The sequence below is a fragment of the Lampris incognitus genome, chromosome 2 (assembly GCF_029633865.1).
Source record: "Lampris incognitus isolate fLamInc1 chromosome 2, fLamInc1.hap2, whole genome shotgun sequence".
In the NCBI taxonomy this organism is placed as follows: Eukaryota; Metazoa; Chordata; class Actinopteri; order Lampriformes; family Lampridae; genus Lampris; species Lampris incognitus.
Window position 1 is genome coordinate 34,963,863 of NC_079212.1, and position 18,322 is coordinate 34,982,184.

General features: G+C 45.6%; 1 protein-coding gene and 2 non-coding genes across 3 annotated transcripts in view; 2 read left to right on the forward strand and 1 right to left on the reverse strand.

Moving 5' to 3' along the window:
• sema3h (sema domain, immunoglobulin domain (Ig), short basic domain, secreted, (semaphorin) 3H) overlaps positions 1 to 18,322 on the reverse strand; it is a 111,831-nt gene that overhangs the window by 25,128 nt on the left and 68,381 nt on the right. The window lies entirely within an intron of this gene.
• Positions 4,928 to 5,000, forward strand: trnar-ucu (transfer RNA arginine (anticodon UCU)). The gene has a single exon. It is a non-coding gene; the product is annotated as a tRNA-Arg (tRNA).
• Positions 15,827 to 15,899, forward strand: trnar-ccu (transfer RNA arginine (anticodon CCU)). Its single transcript has one exon. It is a non-coding gene; the product is annotated as a tRNA-Arg (tRNA).

Genomic DNA, 18,322 nt, shown 5'->3' on the forward strand with positions numbered 1-18,322 from the left:
TGCTGCAGAGTGCTGTCGGTGTGCATGCTGGTTTCCATCCTCACCAGTCCCTACACCTGCTCACCAGCTCACCTTCAGCCACAGACCCTGGAGCAAATAATAACAATGGTGACCTTCCTACATCCTCCTTTCTTGTCCATCCTTCTTCTTGACAACCTGAATGACCTGTTGAGGTTACTCTCTTTTCCCAAGTCTCACCCAGCCAGACCTGTCTTCACCTCCACCGTCTCTGACAAGGATACCTGGCTCTCCTACAACCCAGGCCAAAGCTCCACCACAAATGAAGTTACAGAACCAAGCCAACCACTCATTCACAAACACACACAGACACACAGACACAGACACAGACACAGACACACACACACACACACACACACACACACACACACACACACACACACACAATATGGGAGTCTTTAAATTCTGCTAAAAACCTAAGTTTTATGTCCTAAGCCTCTAAGTCCCCATGACCTTCCTGTTTGTCTAGTCATGTTATAAATACTTATGGCGTTTATCCTGGTTTTTTCTCTCTTTTTTATGTTTTCTCTTATTCAGCACCTTTTCGAATCGTAAAAAAAAGGTCATCATGATTGTTTTTAAATATACCTAACAGTTGAATTGACTTTACAGATACTTGAGTCTCCCTCCCTCTTCCTCTCCTCCTTTCTCCCAAATGTGGTGACTGTTTCCCCCATCCCTGCCCCCCCTGCCCCCGTTTCCTCCAACCAGCGCCCCTATCTTTCTTCTTTCTCCCGCTCCTCCTCCTCCTCCCCCATTTGGCCCAGAGCCTCTATTCTGAAAGTGGTGGAAGACTCATAGCAAAAAGACCACCTCACCTGAAAAACAACCACAACCCAGCTCCTGGCTGGGTGCCAATACGCATGTATGCTGTGCCATGGTAACTGATTCTTTTCTCATGAAACACACACACACACACACATATACACACATACACACACACACACACACACACACACCTTTTCTCCATCAGGCCATCCTCAAACCATCGCCTCTTCTTTTCCTCTCTCCATCTTCTCCAAATCCTTTCTTTTCTCTCCTTGCTCTTTCATCTCTCCTCACACTCCTGGATGCTTCACTTTTCCCCCACAGGCTGTATTTCCTGTCTCTAGCCATCACCCCAAACCCCTCTCCCCATACACACGACTCCTCATAGTTTCGGGGGCTATCCTCAGTCAGCTACATGAATACAGTCACACTATTTATACGGCACAACAGATACATTGAAATATGTGATGCACTTTACATAAGAACAATTTAAAAGTGAAAATGTGTGTGTGTGTGTGTGTGTCCACACCCTTCAGCACTAACCACAGTCTCTTCCATCTGTAGCCTGTTAAGATCTCAGTCCCTCCCCCCTATCATTCCTTGTCTCAATGCCACCCTTTATCTCTCTCTCTCTTCCTTCCTCTTCCTCACTTTCCCTGTCTCTCTGTCATTAAGGCGGGGTGATCTGTGGACAAGGATGTGGCCGTTGTCTGGCATCTGGAAAACACTGCTGCACATGTACATGCATGTGCGCGTATAAGTACAGAAACAAGCTCACTAATGCACACAAGCACAAACATGCACATGGCCATACACACACACGCAGCCATGCACTCACAATGCACTCACAAGTACATATGTCCTCACATAAGTACTCACGCTAATTTCTATATGCATGCACACAAACACCTTGAAATAGAGATGTAGATGTACACACAAACACATACACACATATATTTTCCCCTCCTCATAATACCCATTTAGATGATGGCCAGTACAATGAATCTCTTTAAGACCTGAATGTCCACGTTGCCTCGACATTGAATCCAACCACAGATAACTGTCTGCCTCCCTCCCCAAAACCTCACAGCATGATTGTCCTCGACAACAACAGCAGCAGAAATGCCAGAGACCGGGCTGTACATGGCAAGCAATCCTTTCCCATGAGTTGGCCCAGTAAAGGCTCTGACCAAAAGTAATAAAAGATGTGGCAGTTCTTCAAGACAGTAGGAAGAATGTCCTTAGCAGCAGTCAGGAGAGGAAAAATAACACAAGTAACACAAACACTGACAACACCAACTACAAGAATAAGAACATCTCAAACACGGTACATCTGTGTGGAACCTCAAAGTTTTTACAGCTTGATCTAAATTCTTGTAGACCTCGGTGCCATCTTTGATACAACTGACCAAACTGTTCTATTTAACCGCAATACATTTAGGTTACAGGACTGTCTGAAGTCTTAATTCTTCAAGAGAGCCTTTTTTTATAATCACAATGAAATTACTGCTCATCCCTAATTCTTATTTCCTGTGGGGTTCACCAGGGCTCTATGCTAGGTCTAGTCATGCTTTCCATGTGACTATATGCTTCGGCTACATATCAGCATTCCCAAAAACAAAGTAGGCTGAATTAGAGAGGCCTAGCACATATGATATTCATTATTCATTATCCAAACCACTTATCCTGCTCTCAGGGTTGCTGGAACCTATCCCAGCAGTCACTAGGCGGCAGGCGGGGGGACACCCTGGACAGGCCATTAGGCCATCACAGGGCCGACACACACACATTCATACCTAGGGACAATTTAGTACGGCCGATTCACCTGACCTGCATGTCTTTGGACTGTGGGAGGAAACCGGAGCACCCGGAGGAAACCCACGTAGACATGGGAAGAACATGCAAATGCTACACAGAGGATGACCCAGGAGGACCTCCAAGGTTGGACTACCCCGGGGCTCGAACGTAGGACATTCTTGCTGTGAAGCGCCCACGTTAACCACTGTGATTGCATGCCACCTGATATTAATTAATTTTATATATATATATATATATATATATATTCATATAATCATATAATTTCTCATTTGAAAATATACCAGGCTCTGTGACTGACTTTTCTTTGTGTGCTTGTTTTTGTCCCTTTTTTTACATTATATTCATTCATAATTTATGCCTGGGCATCAACACAGACTGTGACGTCTGTTTTTCTATCAATCCTCTCTCTCTCTCTCTCCCCCCCCCCCCCCCCATATATATGTAAAACTGTGTCAAAACCATGACATCGTGTCTTTTGTACAGGTGAAGATGGATTTGTCCCTCATGGTAACTGATCCTCTCCACCTGTAAAAACATTTACAGTTGCCTTTGACCTCAACATAATAGCAGCCATTGACAAGTCTGAATAGAGCTTTTGACATTACTACTGTTTTATCATCTACCCTTAGCTACAGATTACAAAACACACACACACACGCGCGCGCACATAATCACAGTATCACACAAACACAGTTCTACAGACACACAGAGCTATATACAACTTGATATATATACACACACAAACACACTGTGAGAGCAGATCACCGAGGAAGGGCTTTTAAACACATTTGGCGCAATAAAAAACGTGACTCATCAAAGAATCTGCCTTTTTTGAAAAATTTGTTCTTGTCTTCCCATCTAAATATTAAAACATCCCTGCATACCTCCCAAAGATGTGCACAAAACATGTCCCGCCAAGCACACACTCATGTCATACACACAAACAGCCAGGTGCTGTCCACACACACACCATCATGAGGGACCTGCAGACAAGCAAGGGTTTGTGGAATCTGTAGTGTTTCTGCACTACATAGCATGGCGTAAACACAACACTGTCTGCATTCTTAACCTGATGGGCTTGACTCCTGTGTATGGGTCTGCAGTTGTGTGTGTGTGAGGGCAGCAATTAAATGGCTGCACAAATAATTTCTTTTTGTGTGTTGTTATCAGCTGTGTAAAACTTATCCACTAGCATGCTGGGTAGAATGTTTATGTTCCTGACAAGTCAAAATTGTCTTGTATACACAGACAGGAGTTAATGGCAGGTTTGTGGAAGTGTGTATGAGTGTGTGTGTGTGTGTGTGTGTGTGTGTGTGTGTGTGTGTGTGTGTGTGTGTGTGTGTGTGTGCGTGTGAGTGAGTGTGTGTGTGTCTGCAGAGAAGTCAGAGGAGTCAGCTTGTTTACTGTAGGGGGCCCTCTAGTTTACAAAGACGAACAGATAAGAAAACTGGCCACGTCTCTGCATCTCTCTCTATCCTCCTGTAGCGTTTTCCATCTGTCCATGTTTCGTTCTCCTTCCCTCTTGTAGTATTTATATTTTCCTCTGCCTGCTCTGACAGCTGTACCTCTCACTGTCTAATTGTTGCATTTGCAGCTAAAGAGGTAAGGCAGCAAGGGATTACAGGTTCAACTCCCATCAGCGGTGACTAACAGCTGAGTGGCAAAATGGAAGCATGCTGGACCTGTAACTACCGACGGTGATGGACTATCAGTGCTGTTTGTGAAGTTTTATTAGATATGTGCTGAATGATTTTAATTGAGAGTTAGGTTAGACCCCTACTGGACCCATTCATGCAAAAGATGCATGCACATCACTTTATCACTCGCTCTGTTGCTCTCGCTCTCTCTGCCTATTACAGTAACTCCTCTAGAATTTATTTTTTAATGCACTCTGCGTCTCCTTGCAGCTCTAGTTCCCTCTGGTTGCCTCTATTCCTCTTTGGCACTTGGTGTTTTTCCCTTGAGCACTTTGATGTTTTGTGTCTCTTTCTTTTAACCTACACATACACACACATCATACATAACGGCAAGCAAAGCAGAGGTCCACCGCCACGGTGATTCCTCCTGGGGCATTAGTGATTAAATTAATTTTCAGTATTGTAAGGATTTTTGATGAATATATCCTCTGTTATGTTCTTTTATTGGCTCTATAACACGTTCCTTATCCTCTTTTCCTTTGCATCCTTCAGTCTCTCTTGCTCTCCGTCACTTCTTTAGTCTTCTCCTATATTCCCTCTGTTTTGAATCTCTTGCTTTCTGCCCCACGCGTCCTGCATTCTCTCCTATTGTCTCGCTATCCTTCTCATACTCTTTACTTGATGTAGCCTCAGTGGCCTAATGGATAAGGCACTGGCCTTCTAAGCCAGGGATTGTGGGTTCGAGTCCCATCTGAGGTGCATAAAGGCAGAGTTGTATGTTGTCTGCTACATCTATTATGTTTCTGTGAAGTCGTATATGAAAGTAAGAGTCTCTATCTGGGCACACTGAAGCTAAAATTTGGTGCTACAACACTGATCCGTTCCTCACTAGCTTGAAACAAGTTAGACTACACTTACAACGTAACCAATCTCAGCATATCAAGATAGTTACGAGTCCGTTAATTCCACTTTATAGTATGGTGGACCATAAGGCCTTAACCACCATGGGGGCGGTTGCCGTAGGGTGACATGGGCTGGGTGTATTCGGCTATGTGGGTGTGTGCTTGATGCTTGTGGTCAGAAGGGGCATCTACACGGCAGTGGGCCTCGCTCCTACATTGGGTGTGGATGGGCATGGCCCCCCCCACCTGCCTGTTGGGTGGGCAGGTCCAGCAGTGCGTCGGTCTGTTGGTTGTGGGGTCTGGCTCCAGGACGGTGGTTTTTGCTTGCCATCCACGGCTAAGGTCCCGTGCCTGCAGGTACACCCTATGCCTGCATCTGGGGGTTGGTGGTGGGGGTACACCTCGGGGTACAGGCCCAGCTTCTGCATTTGGGTACTTGTTTGTGATCCTCGGGGGCGAGCGGGGCTGTTGCTCTACGGGCTCCTGGCCCCCCTGTTGGCTCAGTGGTCATGGGATGTCTTCACGACTGCGGGGCCTGTGGGTGGCTGCAGAGCCTCTCTGATACCCGGAGGCACTACGATAAATTGCGTGACTCAGACACCAGAATATATTGGGATTAATCCCATGCATTCACAAGTGGACACTTCATATACACATACATAATGCTAGCATCTGCCTCATAAACCCCCTGGAACACTCCCTTGATGAAATATTTCTTGCTTGTCCCCCCCCCTTTTATTTTCCCTCCTTTTTTCAGTCTTCTTCATCATTGTAAATGCTATCCTAAACTGATTTTGATAAACTCGATTTAATTATATTTTGTCGCACACGTCAGCATCTGTTTCTATGGCTATATCTTATCAGATTTATTTTCTCATTTTTCATTTCTGAGTTTCCTTGTTTCACTTGTAGTGATTGTCCCCCTCTTGGAGAAGCAATGCTGATTGGATGTTTAGCTGATCAAATATGCAGAAGACGGGGACTAATGGCGGATATAAATGTATGACAAAAACCCTGTGCTCTTGTCATCCCACAGACCATCCAAAAGACGGAGTTATTATAAGTGGTTCTTGATGATTAATAAAGATTGCCTTTGCAGGCTGAGAATCTGAACTCCACTGGCAGATTAACCCTGGCTAGGACACATTGGCATGCAAATTCCGTGTTGTATGCCAAAGCCTGCTGACAGCACAGGTTAATAAAAAATAATTTTCAGTACATTATGGATTTTTGATGAATATATCCTCTGTTATGTTCTTTTAATGTCTCTATAACACTTTCATTTTTCTCTTGTCCTTTGCATCCTTCAGTCTCTCTCACCCTCTCCGTCATTGTATTCCCCTATGTTCCCTCTGCTTGGAATCTCTCTTTCTGCCGCTCTTACTGCATTCTCTCCTATTGTCTCTCTATTCCTCTCATACTCTGCAGTCTATGTAGCCTCAGTGGCCTAATGGATAAGACACTAGCCTCCTAAGCCAGGGATTTTGGGTTCGAGTCCCATCTGAGGTGAAGTACAGCAGAGTGGCACAGTTGAAGCATGATGGGCCTGTAACCCAGTGGTCAATGGGTTGAATCCATCTGCTGCTAAGATTTTAACTGTGGGTCTGCATTAACATTGAAGCTAAGAGGCTCAAAGATACTCTCTTGCTGGACCCACTGAGAGTATCCAACAAATGACCTTTTTATTTCCCCCCTTGCTCTCGATCCCTCTGTCTCACAATTCTCCCAGCTGTTGTGGCCTCAGAGGCCTAATGGTTAAGGTACTTGCCTCCTAAGCCAGGGATTGTGGGTTTGGGTCCAACATGAGTTGATGCATAGCAGAGTGGCGCAGCGGAAGCGTGCTGGGCCCATAACCCAGAGGTCGATGGATAGAAACCATCCTCTGCTAAGATTTTAACTGTGGTCCTGAAGCAGAGAGGCTCAAATATACTCTCCCACTGGACCCACTGAAGCTAAGAATATACAACATTCACAGAATTTTGAGGGCTGCTTGCAAAATACATTGCTATTGAAGCACATGGGGAGCGAATGCTAGCCCGTCTTTTATGATCCCACAGAAGAGCTACTGTAGCTCAAATTGCTGAAAATGTTAATGCTAGGTATGATAGACAGGTGTCAGAACACAAAGTGTATTGCAGCTTAAAGTGTATGGGGCTGCATAACCAAAGACCAGTCAGAGTGCCCATGATGATTCCTGTGTACTGCTGAAAGCCTCTTCAATAGGCGTGTGAGCATCAGACCTTGCACCATGAAGCAGTGGAACAAGTTGACCTGGTCTGATGAGTCACATTTTCTTATATATCATGTGGATGTTTGCGTGCATGTGTGTTGCTTATCTGGGGAGGCACCAGGATGCAGTATGAGAACAAGACATGCCAGCGGAGGCAGTGTGATCCTCTGGACAATGTTTTGTTGGGAAACTTTGGGTCCTGGCATCCAAGTGGATGTTACATTGACACTACACACCTACCTAAATATTGTTGCAAACCAGGCACACCCCTTCAGGGTAATGGTATTCCCACAGTGGCCTCTGTCAGCAGGATAATAACCCCTGCCACACTGCAAAAATTGTTCAGGAATGGTTTGAGGAACATGACAAAGAGTTCAAGGTGTTGCTTTGGCCTCAAAATTCCTTATATCTCAACCAGATCAAGTATGTGAGGGATGTGCTAGGAAAAAAATCAAATCCAAGGAGACTCCATATCAGGACTTAAAGGATCTGCTGCTAACTTCTTGGTACAAGATACCAGAGAACAACCTCACAGGGCTTGTGGAGTCTATGCCTCAGCAGGTCAGAGCTGTTTTGGTGGCACATGGGGAACCTACACCATATTAGGAGGGTTGTTTTGATGTTCTAGCTGATTGGTGTGCATATCCAAAAACTACAATACTAGATAAAAATAACAAAAATAAAATTGGAATTTTAACTTTAGGGCAAATTATTGCTATTAATATCAACTTGCAAATTAAAGGTAAAATGTAAATTGGTCCACAGGGACAATGCACAATGCACAGATGAGAGTATCCAACAAATTACCCTTTTATTTCCCCTCTTGCTCTCTCTCTCTCTCTCTCTCTCTCTCTCTCTCTCTCTCTCTCTCTTGCTTTGTCTGTAATTTCTCCTGGATTACTGTGGCCTCAGTACCCTAATGGATAAGGCACTGCCTCCTAAGCAAGGGAGTGTGGGTTTGAGTCCCATCTGAGATTAAGTATAGCAGAGTGGCGCAGCGGAAGCGTGCTGGGCCCACAACCCAGAGGTGATGGATCGAAATCATCCTCTGCTAAGGTTTTAACTGTGTGTCTGCATCAAAGTTACAGCACAGAGGCTCAAAGATACTCTCCTGCTGGAGCCACTGAAGCCAAAAATATACAGCCTTAACAGAATTGTTAGGGCCGCTTGCAAAATACATTGCTATTGAGGTGCGTGAGGAGGAAAAGCTAGCCCGTCTGTCCGATCTCACAGAAGAGCTACTGGGGCTCAAAATGCTGAAAAAGTTAATGCTGTGTATGATAGGTATAGGTGTCAGAAACACAGTGCATTGCAGCTTGCTGCATAATAAGAAAGTGAAGCAGTCTCTGTCTGTGCACACTGAAGCTAAAATTGGGTACTGCAACACTAGCAGATTCTTGTTCACTTGAAAAAATTTGGACTGAACTTGCAATGTAACTACTCTCAGAATCTGAAGATTGTTTTCAATCCATCAATACCACTTATTGGTCGGTGAGTCATGACTGCCTGATCAGTATCGCCACAATGTCACCAACATCCTTGTTCACTTTGATTTTGGATGTGTCACTAATAAAAACTAGAAACTCAAGTGATAATAGTACACGCTACTGACATTTATTCATTCGCTTCCAAGACATGGAGGTCTGAAAAAGGAGATAAATGTGCTTTTCTGTAAATTTGTGAATTTCACCACAACATTATTTATTATAAAGGACTGTACTTGTGTCAAAGATTTGATAAACACCATGTTCCCATGCATGTATGAATACTGCATGGTACAGGCACAGGAACATTCTAATGGCACTTATAAAAATAATCCATTCTAAACAGATGCTGTGATGAGTGGAATAACACCATTCTATAATTTTGTCACGACAACTGAGCCAATGATAGGATCAAAGCTCAGTAAGATATAAGCAATGATCACTAAAATGGTTGTGGCAGCCATCGCTCGAATTATAAACTGAAAGCCACTGGTGGCATCGACCATAAATTGCCAAACTGTAAACTAAACTTTACACTTTCAGGCTGTCAAATAAACATATTAATCTGAGAATACAGTGGAGGAAGAGCATCACAAAGAGCTGCTCTTTAATCAGTCAGCTAACACTTTTAGAAATTCAGGATCATCCATGCTAAAAGTAGATCCACAGTACAATAGATAGACAGACAGACGGACAGATAGATAGATAGATAGATAGATAGATAGATAGATAGATAGATAGATAGATAGATAGATAGATAGATAGATAGATAGATAGATAGATAGATAGATAGATAGATAGATAGATAGATAGATAGATAGATAGATAGATAGATAGATAGATAGATAGATAGATAGATAGATAGATAGATAGATAGATAGATAGATAGATAGATGGATGGATGGATGGACGGACGGACGGACGGACGGACGGACGGACAGAGTGCTTTATTTATCACCAAAGGGAAATTCCAGTGTTGCAGTAGCAATTCACAGAAATGATAAAAAACACACAACTCAAAAAAGCAGATATAGTATATATATATCTGTACTTTTTTGAGTTGTGTGTTTTTATATGTATATATATGTACACCGATTAACCAAAACATTAAAACCACTGAAAAGAAAGTGAATAACATTGATTATCTCATTTTAATGCCACATGTCAAGGGGTGGCATATATTAGGCAGCAAGTGAACACTTGGTTCTTGAAGATAATGTGTTGGAAGCAGGAAAAATTGGCAAGCATAAGGATCAGAGCAACTTTGACGAGGGCCAAATTGTGATTGCTAGACAAATAGGTCAGAGCATGTCCAAAACAGCAGGTCTTGTGGGGTGTTCCAGATATACAGTGGTCAACACCTACCAAAGAAAGACAATGGGTGAACTGGTGACAGGGTCATGGGCACCCAAGGCTCATTGACGCGAATTGGGCGACAAGGCTAGCCTGTCTGTTCTGATCCCAGTAGAGAGCTACTGTAGCTCAAATAGCTGAAAAAGTTAATGCTGGGTATGCCAGACAGGTGTCAAAACACACAAACACAATTGCAGCTTACTGTGTATAAGGCTACGTAACCAAAGACCTACCAGAGCGCCCATGATGACTCCTGTTCACCACCGAAAACCTCTACAATAGGCATGTGAGCATCTGAACTGCACCATGAAGCAGTGGATTAGGTGGCCAGGTCTGATGAATCACATTTTCTTTTACATAATGTGGATGGTCGGGTGCATGTGCATTGTTTACCTGGTGAAGAGATTAAAACCAGGATGCACTATGCAAAGAAGACAAGCCAGTGAAGGCAGTGTGATGTTCTGGGTAATGTTCTGCTGGGACACTTTGGGTCTTGGCATCCACGTGGATGTTACATGGACACGTGCCACCTACCTAAACATCGTTGCAGACCAGGTACACCCCTTCATGGCAACGGTATTCCCGCATTGGCCTGTTTCTGGAGGATAATGCACCTTGTCACACTGCAAAAGTTGTTCCGGAATGGTTTGAGGAACATGATGAAGAGTTCAAAGTGTTGCTCTGGTCTCCAAATTCCTCAGATCACAATCGATCAAGAACCTGAGGGATGTGCTAGAAAAACAAGTCAAATCCATGCAGGCTCCACCTCACAGCTTACAAGACTTAAAGGATCTGCTGCTAACATCGTGGTGCCAGACACCAGCTTCAGAGGTCTTATGGAGTCCATGTCTGTAATGTCCGTAGACGCCTTGTCTTACTGACATAAGAATAATTCATGAACGAGCCGACTTCGTAGGTTCTTAACTGTGTAGCTTTTACTAGCGTTCATCCGACATACAACCTTCATAACATGCCCTTCTAACTTCCTGTATACGTCCCACGCACTGCACGTACATCCGTGAGTAGGTCAAGTTAAACACGTGACCTTTCATTCATTACATCTCCCCCTCTAAGATGATTTTCTAAACATTTCTCTGAACATTTACTGCCAACAATTTTAACCTGTATATCACCCCCCTTTTCACAAAAAATTAAAAATCTCCAACAGTACACAAGTCCATACGCCTCACAAATCCAGCCGGATTGCAGGCTTGCTCACCCTGCCAGAGCGAGTAACATATGGTGTGGAAGTTGGCATTTCTGCTGCTCGGGACTCATCCGTGTTTCCACTCTCCCCTGGAGTGACATGGTCAGGATCCCTGCTGACAAAGGTGAGTGTTTTGGGTGTGGCCAACAGGTGGCGCCTGTTCCTTCTGTAATGTTCACCTTGAGCTGTCTCCACTATGTAGGATCTGGGAGTGGAGCTCTGACTGTGAACAACTGCTGGCATTGTCCATGTTTTCTGTCCATCAGGTTTGGTGAGTACTGCGTCACCCGAGTTCAGTGGGCGCAGTGTCCGCACGCCGTTCCTGCGGTTGTAGTAGAAAGCCTGCCTCGATTTGGCTGCGGCGTCAGCGGTTTTGATCAGTTCCTCTTTAGGCCAGGCCGGTTTCAGGTTATGCTGCAATGTGGGTAAGGTGGTTCTGAGTCTCCTACCCATGAGCAATTCCGCTGGACTGGCTCCAGTGGAAGAAGAGGGTGTAGCTCTGTATGTCAACAGGGCGAGGAGAGGGTCTTCCTGCCTTAATATGCTTTTGGCTATCTGAACAGCCCTCTCTGCCTGTCCATTACTCTGGGGGTAGTGTGGGCTTGAAGTCACATGGATGAAATCATAATCCTCACTGAACCTCCTCATCTCTTCTGAAACTAGCTGTGGCCCATTATCACTAACTACAATTTCAGGAATACCAAAACGTGCAAATGTAGCCTTCAGCCTAGCTACAACCTGACTGCTAGTAGTTGTTGGTAGATTTAGGATCTCCAAAAACCTGGAATAATAGTCAGACACTATCAAGTAGTTTTGCTTTTTGTACTCACACAGGTCTATGCCAACTTTCTGCCATGGTCTGGATGGGAGCTCACTTGACATTAAAGGCTCTTTTCTCTGTGTGTTCTTGTGTTCTCTGCAGAATTGACATTGCTGTATCTTTGTTGTAATGTGCTCTGTCATTTTGGGCCACCACACTGACTGGCTAGCTCTCTCTCTGCACTTAGCTATCCCCTGGTGCCCGTCGTGTATTCTGTCTAAGATCACCTCCCTCATCTCTGTGGGAATGACGATACGACTGCCTCTGATGACTAAACCATCTACCTCAGATAACTCCCCTCTCACCTGATAAAAGTCTCTGACTGTCTCCGGCACTTTATCGACATACTCAGGCCAGCCGTGTCTGATGAAGCCCAACACTGTCTGGAGCTGCAGATCCCCATCCGTGCTCTGTTTTATCTCCTGCATCCTTTGAGGTGTGGCAGGCACCTGGCACACGATGGCATCAATGTGCGCTGCAACATCATCATGAGAAGCACCATCTCCGTAGCACTGCTCTGGGCCTCTGGAGAGTGCATCAGCCACAGCTAAAGTTTTGCCTGGTGCGTATTCAGCCACTGCATTGAAACGCATCAGCCTCATTAACAGTCTCTGGCACCTAATGGGCACATTATCCAAGTCTTTGCTGTTCATGAGAGGCACTAGTGGTTTATGATCGGTGACAAGTCTGAAATTGTCAAGCCCAAACAAGTACTTCTCGAACCTTTCACATGCCCAGACGCTGGCTAAGCACTCTTTCTCGATCTGTGCGTACCTTGTCTCTGCGTCACTCAGCCGTCGGGAGCAGTAGGCCACGGGCTTCCAGTGTTCCCCGTGCTGCTGGAGCAGAACGCCTCCCAGCCCGTAGCTGCTGGCATCTGCTGACACCACCGTAGCCTTAGTGACGTCATAAAAGGTGAGTACCGGGGCGGTGGCGAGTGCTGCTTTAAGGTCTTGGAATGCTGTGTTCTGTGCAGGTCCCCACAGCCACTCTGTCGTTGCTTTAAGCAGTCCATAAAGCGGCTGACCTACAGTGGACAGCTCTGGGACGTATTTTGCCAAATAGTTCACCATCCCGAGGAACCTCTTGAGTTCCGTCACGTTCTGGGGCTGAGGAAAGTTCTCTATTCCGGCCACTTTGTCCGGGTCAGGTCTGACGCCTGCCTCGTCGATGATGTGACCAAGGAAGCGGACTTGTTTCTGTTTGAACTTGCATTTCGCTTGGTTCAGTTTGAGACCTGCTGTTTCAATGACCCCCAGGGCCTCTGCTAGGCGCCAGTCATGGATTTCCTCAGTCTCTCCATGTATAAGGATGTCATCCATGTACACCTCTGTGCCCTCTAGCCCGGTCAGAGTTTCCGCCATCTTTCTCTGGAAAATCTCTGGAGCACTCGTTATACCAAATGGAAGGCGGCAGAAAGCATACCTCCCAAATGGGGTGATGAAAGTGGTGAGCCCCCTGCTGTCTTCATGCAAGGGGATCTGGTAAAACCCACTTGCTGCATCCAACGTTGTGAAGAACTTTGACCCTGCGAGCCTTGGCATTATTTCCTCCATAGTGGGCAGCACGTATTTCTCACGTTTCACCGCTCGATTCAGCCTCCTGAGGTCAGCGCAGCAGCGAACCTCTTTCTTGTTCGGTTTCAGCACCGGCACCATAGCGGCGCACCATTCTGTGGGCTGAGTCACTTTTTCAATAATGCCCTTATTTTCCATGCGCTGCAGTTCTTTCTTAACCAGTGGTACAAGTGGCAGTGGTATCCGTCTGGCTGTATGCACCGCGTATGGCTGGGCACCCTCCACCAGAGCTATTTTCACTGGGTCTGTTTTCAGCAGTCCACTTGAACCGAAAACTCCACTGACCTCATTCATCCGCTTCACTAGACCCATCTCCACTGCCTCTGGACGACTCAGCAGACAGCTGCCTCTCCCCTTGATCACATACACTGGAAAGGAGTATTGTTTCTCCTTGTAGTTGGTTGTGGCTTGAAACTGTCCTATGCAGCTGATGTTTCCACCTGGGCTTATGAAGCATGTGTCAGGAGGTCCCAGTTTTATGTTTGGCTTCAGCTTTTTAAATGTCCCTTGGTTGATAACAGTAGCGTCAGCCCCCGTGTCAATTTTAAAGGTTATTGGTACATCACTTATTGTTAAACTAACAGTCCAATCTTCCTGACTGCTCTCTTTGCCAACTTCTCCCAGAAAGTACAGCTGTTTAACCTCTTCAGTGACTTCTCTCACCGCTTTAGAGTGACATACACGCTCCCAATGTCCCTTTTTATGACACTTGTTGCACTTACTGTTCGTTGCAGGACACTTCCGCTCATCGGTGTGCTGCGTCTTGCCGCACCTCCCGCATTCATCTACTTTGTTGGTTGCAGGTCTGCTGCAACCATGACGCTGTCCGCCCTTTTTGTTTTGGCGTTCGTCCCGCCATCGGACAACATTGACGTTAGCCAGCTGGGCCTCTGGTTGGTTAGCTTGGAGGCTGAGCTGCTTTGTTATTGCCTCCGCCTGGCGCACTTGTTCAATGACTTTCACCAGAGTAAGGTCCGCTGTGAGCTGGAACTGACGGGAGAGCACCTTATCTTTTATGCCCACTACCAGACGATCTCTGATATGTTCATCCCTCTTGTCCCCAAACTCACAGTGTTCAGACAGCTCATACAATGTCCGGATGTACATCTCCGCTGTCTCTCCTGGCTGCTGGCTACGTTGATAGAAGCACGCCCTCTCATGTATGATGTTACGGCGGGGAATAAAGTAGTCGTCGAACTTTTTCAGTACGATATCATAGTCCACTTTATCACCCTCCGCCGCGAAGCCAAACGAGCTGAATATCTTTTCAGCCTCGTCGCCCATTGCATAAATCAGCGAACTCACTTGAACCTCCCCGTCGTCTTTATCCAGCTTTGTCGCGAGCCTGAAGCGCGAAAACCGTTGGTTCCACTCCGGCCATTCAACGGGGCAGTCAAACTTGAATTCACTCGGCGGATTAAACTTCGGCATGACCGCTCGTGTTCCGATACACAGACTATTCTGACACCATGTAATGTCCGTAGACGCCTTGTCTTACTGACATAAGAATAATTCATGAACGAGCCGACTTCGTAGGTTCTTAACTGTGTAGCTTTTACTAGCGTTCATCCGACATACAACCTTCATAACATGCCCTTCTAACTTCCTGTATACGTCCCACGCACTGCACGTACATCCGTGAGTAGGTCAAGTTAAACACGTGACCTTTCATTCATTACAATGTCTCAACAGGTCAGGGCTGATTTGGCGGTACGAGGGGGACCTACATAATATTAGGCAGCTAGTTTTGATATTTTGGCTCATAGGTGTGTATATATACAAAAACTACCATACTAGAGAAAAATCACGAGAAGAAAATTATAATTTTAACTTTCAGCCAACAAATTGCTATAATATTAATGTGCAAATTAAATGCAAGATGTAAATGTGCATTGGCCCACAGAGGCAATGCACATTTAAGCTTCTGTAGATGAGAGTTTCCAACAAATTACCCTTTGATTTCACCCCTTGCTCTCACTATCTTTGTCTCTCAATTCTCTCCATGTACTGTTGCCTCAGTGGCCTAATGGATAAGGCACTGGCCTCCTAAGCCAGAGATTGTGGGTTCGAGTCCCATCTGAGGTGATGTGTGCTGGCCCATGTCATTTTACTGACAGCTGATGTTTGCTTATGGCATGAAACAGGCTTGTACTGTCTCATGAAGAATTTACTTGACTCACTGGATTTTATATATATACTAAATATATATTATATAGATATTTATATATATACTAAAAATACCATATTAGATCAAAATCACGAGAATAAATTAGAATTTTAACTTTAGAGCAACATATTGCTGTTAATATTAATATTCAAATTAAATGTAAATGTGCATTGTCTTGATGCATGCTCAATAATCCAGGAAAGAAAATCAAAGTAGGTTGAATCAATTCATCTGGATACAACGTTTATTGACTGATACATTTCATCACTCATCTAAGTGACCTCTTCGGCCTAAACTGACTGCAGGTCTCCCATCTCTTTCAAGGATGAGGATGTGCATCTTTGATAGGGAGGAACGCTTGTTTGAACAGAGTCAAAGGGGCCAACTATGTTAAGAGGGAATGACCATCCCTGATCTGGGGGGCGGGGGGGGGTACATCTGTTGCATTTTACAATGCTGTGATTGCAAACATTCCCAAATCTTCTGTGAGTAGTACTCATGGCCACTGAAACTCTACTTCATGGCCACACCCATATTTGTATATCAAATTGGTCGTTGGTTTTTAGGTGTATGCAACTGTATTGTTTATAAGGGGTGCGGATGCGTGCAGTCAGTTTAGACTGAAGAGGTCACTTAGATGAGTGATGAAACGTATCGGTCAATAAACATTGTATCCAGATGAGCTGATTCAACCTTCTTTGATGTAAATGTGTATTGGCCCACAGAGGCAACGCACAATACATATGTAAGCTTCTGTATATGAGAGTTTCCAACAAATTAATCTTTTATTTCACCCCTTGCTCACTCTGTCTCTTTGTCTCTCAATTCTCTCCAGCAGTTGAGGCCACTGAGGCCACAACAACTGGGGAGAATTACGAGATAAAGAGAGAGAGAGAGCGAGCGCAAGGGGTGAACTAAAAGAATCATTTGTTGGATACTCTCATCTACAGAAGCTTAAATGTGCATTCCCTCTGTGGGCCAATGCACATTTATATTTTTACATTTAATTTGCACATTAATATTAATCGCAATTTGTTGCCCTAAAGTTAAAATTCTAATTTTATTCTCATGAATATTATCTGGTATGGTAGTTTTTGCATGTATGTGTGTGTGTGTGTGTGTGTATATATATAAATACACACACATCTATATATATAAAAAATCATATATATATATAAATACACACACATCTATATCTATCTATCTATATATATAGTATATTGTGGAGTTAGAAAACAACGAGACAGGAGACGTGAGAGTAGACGTAGTCGAGGTAGTTTACTAGCTCCAACTTTACATGTCATATATTCGACAACGACACTGAACTCTCTGCTCCGGAAGCGGAAGTGCATTCTCTCTTAGGTGAATGTCTCTAGTTATATAGATGTGGGTCACCACACAGGCCCCCCCAGAATTCACCTACACAAAACAATGCAAAACAGCAAAAGCGCAACTCATGAACATAAAAATAGACTCTACAACAGAACAGTCAATGACATAGTGCAAAGTCACGGGGAAAACAAGTGACGAGTCGGGGGGTGGACCCTGCGGCCATAACGGCTGCGCTTCACAGGAGGGGAAACAGATGGGGCCGAAACCCGGGCCATAGGCGGGGCCGAAGCAGGAACAGAGGCAGGTGCCGGGGCCGACCTAGGAGGGCGTCCCCGCCGCGGGGGTAGGGCCAATTGCATTGGCTCCCCAATGTCCAAGTGAGCAGGCTTGAGACGGTCTATAGCGACCCGCTCCGGCCTGCCCCCCATGTCCACCACAAAGTTCTTATCCCCCGCCTCCAGGACGCGGAAGGGCCCGTCGTATGGGGGCTGCAGCGGGGACCGATGGCTGTCGTGCCTAATGAAGACGTACCTCGCCGATGGCAGATCCTTGGGGACGTAGGACCGGGGGAGGCAGTGTTGAGACATCGGAACGGGAGCGAAGGCACCGGCAGCGCTCCGGGACGCACTGAGGTGAGAGGCGGCCGACCAGGGAGTCGTAGCATCCGGAAGAAACTCCCCCGGAACTCGCAGGGGCTGGCCATACACCAGCTCAGCGGAGGAGGTCTGGAGGTCTTCCTTCGGGGCCGAACGCAGGCCGAGCATGACCCATGGGAGCCGGTCCATCCAGTCGCAGCCAGTGAGGCTTGCTCGCAGAGCGGCTTTCATGTCCCGATGGAACCGCTCACAAAGTCCGTTGCTCTGCGGGTTGTACGCCGTAGTGCGGTGGATCTTCATCCCCAGGTGCTCAGCGACCGCCGTCCAGAGCTCCGAGGTAAACTGGGAGCCCCGGTCGCTCGTGATGTCACCCGGTGTGCCGAAACGGGCCACCCAGCAGCCGATGAACGCCC